Below are 10,439 nucleotides of genomic sequence, written 5' to 3' on the forward strand. Positions count from 1 at the left end.
AATAAATGCACAATAAAGTTTTTTCTTACTAAAAGAAACAAATTTACACAAAAAATCTAATATCAGTATGTTATCTTTTGTACCATATCCTTTTCTAAAGCCAGCTTGGGCTTCAGTAATCAACTATAATTCATCAGAAAAAGTATCCAAACGCTCACATAAAATACTGGTAAATACTTTTCCTAAACAGCTTAATAGTGTTATTGGTCTATAGTTTTCAGGAAGAGGTGGGTCTTCCTTGTTTTTATACATTGGCTTAACGATACCAATAAGCCATTCCTCAGGTACAAAACCAGTATCAAAAATCAAATTGAAAAGGTCAACATATAGTGGCAAAAAACATGATATTGTTGTACTAATATATTCGTTACAGAATTGATCATACCCTGGAGCTTTATTATTTTTCAGTTTGTTAACTGCTTGCAAGATTTCTTCTGCAGAGATTTGACAATTTAAAGGGGAGTTATTATCGAAATTGACATCATTATCATCTACATCACCTTCATCATCTTTAGATTCATTATTTTTTTTTTCTTCAAAAAATCGTACATTGCTTTGATATCAACTTCAGTTTTACATCTAGCCTTCGAACTATTTAAAATTCTCCAATATTCCTTAATATCACTTTTCTGTAAATTTTGACGTTATAGATAAGAATATTCTTTAATACATTTATCCATTGTTTTCTTGTATTCTTGTATTTCTTAAACACGAAATAGTGAAGTCATCTTAAATTACTTGAAATATATCATTAAATCAATCATTGCTCTCATATGAACTGAAGTGCCAATCAATTATTGCTCTCATCAATTGAATTAATGCGAATTATTGATGCTGGCAAACATTAGAAAAATTAAGGCGCGCATCATTTGAATTGATGAGATCAGTAATTGATTTGATGCTAGCAGCAATTAAATTCAGTCATTCTTCTCATCAGTGGAATTTAACTCGAGCCCCAACAATGTGATGGCATTATTAATATTGCTGAAATATTTAAAATTTCTAACCAATTATCACATGTTTTTTTTTATCATTTCAATTTACATGCTTTATTTGAATATATCTTTAACACAAGTAACATAAAAAGTATGTTAATTTGGCTGGTATGGCAGAGCTTCCATATTTCCTTATATGCTCAAGCATGCACATCGTTTAGTCTCCCCCAAAGTAAATTGATTAAAAAAAAATTAATACTCCTTCAGGGCATAGGATACTCAAAATCAAAGGTTGTGCATATTTTATCATTGACAAAACTATCATTATCACGAAGTTTGCATAGAAAGCCATCTTCGTATATGAATTTTCTCTTAATTTTTACTTTCATATTTATACTGAAATTCATTGTAGGAACACGATACAAAAATGTTATCACTAAAACACCCTTTTAAATTTTCTGTTTATGTACACGTTATAATGTATTTCATTAACTTATGATTGATTTATCTTCTTTAAAAAATTTTCAAATACTCTATTAATGTAGTACCGAGAAATTTCAGTCGCCCAGTATGCCTCACTAGAATAAGAACAAAAATATATCTATTCTCCAACTTCTTCTGTGAATAAAATGGCTTTGCATCGTCAAAATTCCGGAGCTTTCAGGGACTTTAGTCCTCTGCGCCATCATCTGGGCTTTGCCCTGAATCTATCAAGGGTATTGAGGCGGCTTGAGACACCCTGTCCGTTTAGTGAATGCATTTTAGCATTTTCTAGCTAAACCACATGTTTCTTGTTAGATAGCGTATTTTCAAATCATTGAAAGTCTCCCCCACCGGTCAATCTGAGCAGAAGGGTGTTAAAACACACTTTCCCAAGCGGTCAGGGAGTCTTCGCACCTTCTTAACTATACATTAGGGTATATGACTATATGTAATCTTTTAAGAATTTTCTCTTGAAAATGGTTAAAAATGGAACGGCGAAGTATTTTTATCATTATCATTATTCATTTTTTATCATGTTTTTGCATTGTATATATAGATATTGTACCTCTGAACAGTTTATATGAAATATATAATTATATATATATATATATATACTATATGAAAAATCCAATTTTTGGTACAGTAAAGTATTGATATATCCAATGAAAAAATCAAGAATCACAAGACTCGAATAATCATTTTTTATGTTATGTTATTTTATTTATATGTTATAAATGTATCCCATGTACTATACTGAAACGCAAAAGAAACGCAACATCCTATTTTAGGGGGAAATATTATATAATGGATATAATTTTGCATCTAAAAAGTAAGGACATGTTCAACTTTGCAAATATCGGTAATTTAACGGTTGAATGATTTTCAAACCATTACCGGAAGTTAAGTTTGAGTCCGCTTAACAGAAATAAAAAATTACATGTTTAACAAAACATTTGGCAATAATATGGGGTTTTAAATGTTTGTGTCTGTCCATCATAAGTAATGCAGCAATATTCCGATAAATAAATTCCCCTGTCTTTTCCGTAAGCGATGCCAAGGCTTCCTGAAAATGACTTAAGTACGCATTTCCATTGCTCTAGCTGGAAAATCTTAGAATAAAGGCGATGGAGAGTTGTAGATGCAAATATGCACTACATCACGCCTCAACAGGCTCTTACGTATCATTAGCATGAATGACAGTCCTTGGACCGGATGTCCAAGTGTTACCACACTGCGCTAGGCTAGAGAAAATTCGACCTCATCATCTGAAAAATATGCATTTAAAAATGGCGAAGAATATTTCCTTCGCTCAGATTTCGAGGTTGATGAACCTATTGCATCGTGAAAATCAAGCTGCAATTGTTGTGCATGGCAGTCTTGCACGCTGTAATTGAATGGCCGGGGTGGGGGGGGGGGGGTTAACAGTCATGAGTTACTTTCGAAAGTTAAAAGATAATCATTTAACATTTTTATCAAATCTCTGATGTTTTTTAATCGAGTTTTACCTGACTGCATTCATTTTTGAAAATCATAAGATAAAAAATTCAAATATTTGTAGATTACTGCTTGTTGCGTTTCTTTTGCGTTTCAGTATATTATTTTGGGTTGGGTGAATAAACTGAACTTGCACTTGAACTTGGGCGATTATCATTGGGTATTAATGAGAATGAATTATCATTAATACAATTAATTCCACTAACTTTTTGGTTACCCAGATCACGGAATATTTACTGTTTTGAAACTATGATGAATTGACGTTCGAGTTTGTTTTTTTACTAACTGATCACACGATTCTTCACACAGGGATTTTTTGGGAAAAATTTAAAGAAAATTCGATGCTGAAAGAATATATATTTCAAACATGCCACTACTCTAATTTTTGAAAGAACTTATAAATCGCAAGTTATCTAGCTTAATGCCGAGCAGCTAATATTGACTGCTGATAATAGCAGTATTGCTTCGGATGCTGCTTTTTCCTTCATTATCAGCAAAAGTGACCATTTAGGTGCTTAGAGAGTAGCTTTTTTCGTAACTTTAACAAGCATTTTGAGAGTATTGCATATGCAATGCTAGCACCCTACCGGCAAATGTTATCTGGTTCTCCTAAAAAATTGAAATGCCCGTAATTCCGTCAAAACTCTTGAAAGCGGAAATTCAAACTTGATCTGTAACTTATAGTAAAGGTAGACTCACATACCAAACATCAGTTCAATATTTGCAAGCTGTAGAAAAAGGGCGGAAAATTCAAGTGCCATGGGAAGGACTTACAGAGGGACAGACAGGCAGACAGTTGAGGAAAGAACCGTTTTTACCAGTAGGGGACTAGTTTTTAGCTTAACGAATCTTGCACAGATGTTACATGGAAAGAAAAGATACAAGACATTCTTAGGATACTGCTTGAAATACATTTTCTGAATGAGTGAGAGCATTAGATCAGTTATTCCTCTCATCAGCTGGATTTATACGCGCAACTATTCAATAAAGGAGAGCAATAATTGATTTGATGCGCTTGTCAATTGAATCGAAGATAGGCCTATCAAATGAATACAGTGGCGGAAAATTTACTCGCAAAGAATCAATTTAGAGATTGTCTTAAAAAAGATTTTTTCCGTTCTTTCATTAAAAGAAAGTATCGTTCATTCCATTATTAATAATAAAAAATGAATTGATGATGTCCTTGATTATTAAAAGATATCTTCAATTATCGACTCTGAGATTAATGTTAATTAGAGTTTAACAGTGCGACATTTAACTCCGGACACGACATTTGTCCGGACTTTCGCCAACCACTTTTCCAAAGATATGTGGAAACCATTTATGTCATCTGATGGGATTTTTTAAAACTTAACACATGAACCAAAATTTACACCTGATTATCTTCTAGGTAAAAAGATATTACACCTGAAACCAAGAAATCCCATGGGATAATGGTGGGATTTTTTCTCCTAACCAATATCCCACCATTATTCTGTGGGAGAAAAAGGTATTCTGTGGGATTTTTTCTCCCATAGAAGTTTGAAAATCCCATGAATGCTTTATAATGGGACAAAATCTCCCATATACTTGTATATAGAAGATAATCTCCCATCTCTTTATAAATGTGGGATTTATCCCATATTCATTACAAAATAGAAAAAAATTCTCCCATGGGATAAAGAAACAACAGTTTTAAACCAAATAAAGAAACTATTGAACAGTTTAACTACTATTAATTATTTATTTTCATTTAAGTTATGTGTTTCCTAAACCATTTTTTTTTTTAATTTCTTAAAATTAACCAATTTTGGGGTAATGTTTAATTTTTTCAATGATTAAAGATCAAAAAATCAAAAGTGGTTTTATCTCTATAACTTTCAGTTTTTTTTTTTTTTTTTTTTTTTTTTTTTAAGTAAAAAGGCAATTTCCCTTGTATGTAGATTACCTTCTTTTATTCCTTGTATGTAAATTTTGAATGGGAAAAATAAAAAATGCAATTAAGGAAGAACAAATCTTTTTATGTTTATTTTCCTCCTAATCATTTAGGTTAATTTATTGCATAAGTGCCATTTGTCAAGCTTTACAACATGATCAGATCCATGCACGTTGTTAGATCTTTGCCTGTTTGCTGCACTAAACTGATAGGTTTCCAATTAAAAAATCACATGAAATTGGGTCGTATCAGTCACTCTGAGATTCTTAAGAGAGTTTTAAAACTTATTTAGATGCACAAACTGTAATAATTTACCTAATTTTTACTTTTAATTTTCTTTGTATGATCCTGATCATGCCTTGTTTTGTTCCAATGACAGCTGGAAATTATTTTACTCATAACGAACCCGATCTGACAAATGAACAGAAAATAATGTTGAAAAAAATTCAACCATCTTCATTATGCACATTTACTGGTAGTTTGCATTAAAAATATTTAACAACCTTTTCACTAATTTCAAAACTTTCTACCTACACCTACTAAACATATCAAGAATTTTTGACAGTTCATTGAACCCGTTCAAAAATAAACATGATGAAAGGGCATGGATCCAGAAATATTTGCGGTGGTACTCTACTCATTGTTTCATATCATCCAGTAGAAAACAAGTTTTCCTTAGTTCTGTTACTTCTTTAATAAAAGCACTCTGCTGATCTTTTACTTGTTATTTTTTGGTACATATAATAACCATGCACCATTGACATGTATTCAACTGATAATAGCCAAGTCACCTTAGGCCATTGCAAGTTTCTTCTTTGTTAAACGTCAGCATGCACCTTGTTTTGGACACCCCATAACACATAAAATAAGAGGTCCAGGCCACAGTTAGTTAATGCTCACTGTTAATACCCACGCGGATGCAAATATAGCAGAATGATATTGGGTACATGTATTAAACTTTTACCTCAGCAATCTACGTGTAATTTAAATAAGATGTTAGATCCGCACGCATACTCGCTAAACTGACTGTAGTGACTATGTGAGCGGATCTAACATCTAATTTTAACTAGATTGGTACTTAAGTGGCTTAAATTTATTCAACTTCTTTCAGGAAGATTTTCAATTTTCTTGTCATAAATGCATATTGTCAATTATTATGCTTCCTGTCAGTTTGTCTCTACATAACCCATACCCTACTATTCTTGCATAGTGTTCAAAGGATTTAAATAGCATAAGCATACTATGCCGAAATAGTGCACGACTTCATTTTCTGAAGAAAAACTGACTGCGCCCACACCTGGGAGCGAACTCACAACCCCGAGATTGTCATTCCGACGCGCTACCGATTACAACACAGATGCCGTTATAAATATCAATGTACTATAATATATATAAACTTAGTTTCAAATATTTTACACTTAAGTAGCTGCAGAACTGTAGCTCTCAGAAAAAATATATGTTGACAGACCAGAGAGCTACAGTGCCACCCATTGAAAAAACTGTATATTTATTGCGCACAAAAAAGTGCGCTCGGTTCTGAATTAATTCTTCGAAATTCTTACCTCAATTGAAAAAAAAGCTACATTTCAAAAAAGTCCTTACTCCTCTATAACTTTCGTAGTTTACACTTGTACTAAGTACGTTGGACCGAATTCTCGTGAAGACCAAAATGGCAGTATAAATAGGCAAAATTTTCAATGATTTCAATTTCAGGGCCAGGAGGGCTGTTAAAAACAATTATAAGGAATGTTTTATTGTGGAAACAGTGAAAGAATATGTTAGAAACACACGTTTAGTAATATTTTGAGATGACAGTTTTAAAAACACTGAGAAATAAATCGAGAAACAGTGCACAAAAAGTGCACAATAAATATACAGTTTTTTCTATGGGTGGCACTGTAGCTCTCCCGTCTGTCAATATATATTTTTTCAGAGAGCTACAGTTCTGCAGCTAACACTAACAAAATAATTCTTCTAAAATAGTTTCTTGCAATTGACCCCATCACTCAACTACTATTCTCTAAAACTATCTGTACATTATACCTAAAGCCTCCGGCTTGTGCACCATGTGTCAAACCCTGACTACTTTTTAAGAATAGTGCATGCAAAATACAACACTATTATATAAATATGCACACTTCATGAGTTCCCTAGTTCATTGAATAAAGGTACACATACCTTCATTTTACATTTAAGGACATACGCAAGATACCTTACCTACTGATAATTTTTCAAGATATTCTAAATTTAAACTTATAATACATGTACCATATAACATATTTTTAAACAAAAAATCAGCATGCATTTCCAGGGATTTTGAAAAGATATTAAAGTTTGAAAAATTTTGCATTATTCAAAGAAAAATGTACAAAAATTACAAAACATAAATTCCAGATTTTTTTTATCAAAATTGTTTTAGAAGAGATTTACAAATCCATATATAGACAATAAAAATATTGCACACAGGTCCTTCATTTAGTGGAACTCTTCAACTCCAGGGAAGAACCCAATAAAGTGCAAACTACGTTGCGTATGACCTTAAATGCCCGTTTATATAAGAGAAAAATAAATTAAAGAACTTGTTCTAATTAAAATAATGAAAAAAAAATCCTTATTTAAGCCTTTAAGTTTAATTTTTAATTAAGAAATTTGACAGATGAATAAGAAGAGTAATATACAATATAATACTTCTTAAATTAATTCTCTTGCTTCCATTCATTAGATATTCAATATTCGAGTCAACATTTTATACATGAATGAATTATCAAAAGTTTTGTCCTTAAAGTTTTCAATGGATCCACAGATCATGAGGTGATGTCTCCTTTTATGTGTATGTATCTGTGTACACTGAAAAAAAAAGAAAGTCGCTGTGTGATGAAAAGGATAAACCAGAAGTCTCTGATGAGACTGTAGCTCTCCTGGTCTATATGTATAACAAAGAAAAAGTAACACTTGGATTTGAAACTTTGCAACAGACAGCAATAAATAGAATTATGTATCTAAGTGTAGTCTACTTGTGTGCCACATTATATTGAAATCATACCAAAATTGTAGGTGGAGTAGCGTTTTAAAGGAATTTTACAGAAATTTCTATTTTTAGTAACCATGGCAGCACCGTTCATTGAAATGTACCTTAGTGCAGTCTAAGTTATATTGAAATCAGAATAAAACTGTAGGAGGAGTAGTGTTTTGAAAAATTACAAACAGATGGACAGCTAGACAGACAGACAACTAGACGCCATGGACAGACAGACAGACGGACAGCTAGACGGATGGATGAGGGACACCTTCCTATCCCATAAGCTCTTCTGGTCTCTGACCAGTAGAGCTAAAAAAAATATCAAATTTGATTTTTTTTCAATGTTAAAGAAATAAAACTGCAAAATTAAATTGTAAAAGGTTGGTTGCGTACTAATTATTCAGTTTTTGTTGTATGGTTTGAAAAATTTTATTATTCATTCTCTCTATTTTCACAAAGAATTACCTTTGCATTTCTTGTATCTACAAGGGGGACAAATCTTCAAGTGGTACATGTACACTATATGTCAGCTACTATACCTTCATTTTCTGTTAAAGAAAAAAAATAGAATAAATCATACAATACCAATTACATGTATAATAACAAAGCATGGATTAAATTTTTCACTAAAATTAGAAAATGGATTGAATATCGATCACTGAAATTTCTCGATCCAGCCAAAATGACTGACGCTAAAATTTACCCCTACTGAGGTCGAAGTATAAAAGTATAAATTATTTTTATCTATCAATATACCATAAATGAAACTTTGTGCATGTTCTGCATTCATTTACCGGTATCTGTATATAGTAGTTTTATGCCCTTGAGAATTTTTCATGATGTCATGCCATAATATTTCCATGTCTGTTTTTTTTTTCTCTGTGGAAACTCTTTGAAAGTTAGCGGAATTGATTTCTTGATAATTCTATCGGAATGTAAATTAGGCAGGTCGATAGGTCAGGAGCTAAGAAGGCCTAATATGCATGAAAATCTCGTGCGCACCTGTCTCTGTGTCTGACGCTAAGGAGGCTAAATATGCATGTAAATCTCGTGCGACTACCATTGTGTTTGACTTCAGTGGGTGAGGACTATTGAAATTGGCATGGGAGTCCTTGTGTAATTTAAATCTATGTCTACATTAACATTGCAGGTTATCCTGCAACATGCACGAGAATGCAGTCTTTATTTCTTAAACATCCAATATCCTATCAATTCTAATAAAAAATCATATTATTAGTAATAAAGCTAGAACTTTTTTTTATTTCATTTCCAATTAATAGAAAAAATATTTTTACAAATAAATATGTAAAATAAAAAAGTCCTAGCATTTTTGTCTTTTATAATTTACTTACACATAAGCATCTACATGATGTATATTTTTTCCCCTCAAAAGAACATGAACATAACTTAATAATGATATTCCTAAGTATGTATTCATGGTATAAAAAATGAGTTTAGCAGTATAAAGATTGATTTTTCACTCAAAGTTTTAAGACTGTTTTTCAGAGATTAAAAAAAAAACATTGATTATATCAATAATCATGTGGGTACATGTCCTATGTAAACTTCAGAGGATCAACCAATTTTCTAACAGAGAATTAGTAATTTGATATTTGGATACTTCCAAACAATATAAGTAGGAGTTTTGGGGGTTATTAATTATGTCCATCATGACATGTACTATAAGCACTGACCCCCCATATCTCAAAATTTATCTTGACACCAAAAAAAAAAAAAATAGTACTTGCAACACATGCAATGTTTGTTAATCCCTAGTACACTACAGTAGTAGGATACTTTTAACCATGTCTGAGAGAAGATAATTAATTTTCTAATCAGTAATGCTGATGACTGTGATCAAGATACTTATAAATTGTAACTTGCAAATTACAGACAAATTTAGACATGACAGTATAATTTTTTAAGTACAATCATCAGCTAGTGTACACATTGAGAATATTCGAACGAACGAATACTAGCCTACAACGTTGTCATTGAGGAAATTCGAACGAAAGAATAATATTCCGATGTGTATAATTTTCTGACGATTATTTACTTTGTTAACTTGTATAATGTACTACTGAATAACCCCATCGACTGCTAGCTCTGCAAACACTTTACAGTGACAGAAATTCATAAGATTGTTTCATCAGTTAACGAGGAATCAGGCTGATCTATAGATCTTTAGACTTCAAAAAAAAAAAAGAATCTATGAGCCATGTATTAACATGCTTTAAATGAAATAAATAACAAATTCAATAATTCTAGATCTACTTACAAAAATAGAGCAGGTCTTCGTCATAATTTTGTTTACAAACATCATGTGGAAATTCCAATATCCTCATAATCTTGTCGCCGTTTTTTTTTCTTTGGTTGGTATTGGGTAATTCTAGGAATATAATGCATCCGTCTGCACAGAATTTTTAAGAAGTGAATCCATAGATAGAATATTACTGCTTCTTTTTATTTATTGGTTTATCTTTTTTTAATTTAAACAATGCATAGTTCACGAGAAAACAAAGAAATGAAATAAATTATCAGGCCTATTTTTTTCAGATTTTTTTTGTTGTTGTTGTAAATACTGCCATGGGTA

The 10,439-nt window shown here is 31.7% G+C and overlaps 1 long non-coding RNA gene across 1 annotated transcript in view; it reads right to left on the reverse strand.

The window, feature by feature from the left end:
• LOC133197603 (uncharacterized) overlaps nucleotides 1-10,230 on the reverse strand; it is a 149,033-nt gene extending 138,803 nt beyond the window's left edge. Inside the window, exons 1-3 of the long non-coding RNA XR_009722434.1 lie at nucleotides 10,125-10,230; nucleotides 8,312-8,394; nucleotides 7,017-7,674 (exon numbers count right to left, since the gene is read on the reverse strand). This is a non-coding gene — a long non-coding RNA (uncharacterized LOC133197603). The remainder of the gene's footprint in view (nucleotides 1-7,016; nucleotides 7,675-8,311; nucleotides 8,395-10,124) is intronic.
• Between the last annotated feature and the right edge of the window lie 209 nt (nucleotides 10,231-10,439).

The sequence above is a fragment of the Saccostrea echinata genome, unplaced genomic scaffold (assembly GCF_033153115.1).
Source record: "Saccostrea echinata isolate AGI-Se365-2 ecotype Australia unplaced genomic scaffold, CSIRO_AGI_Sech_v1 ptg000030l, whole genome shotgun sequence".
Lineage (NCBI taxonomy): Eukaryota > Metazoa > Mollusca > Bivalvia > Ostreida > Ostreidae > Saccostrea > Saccostrea echinata.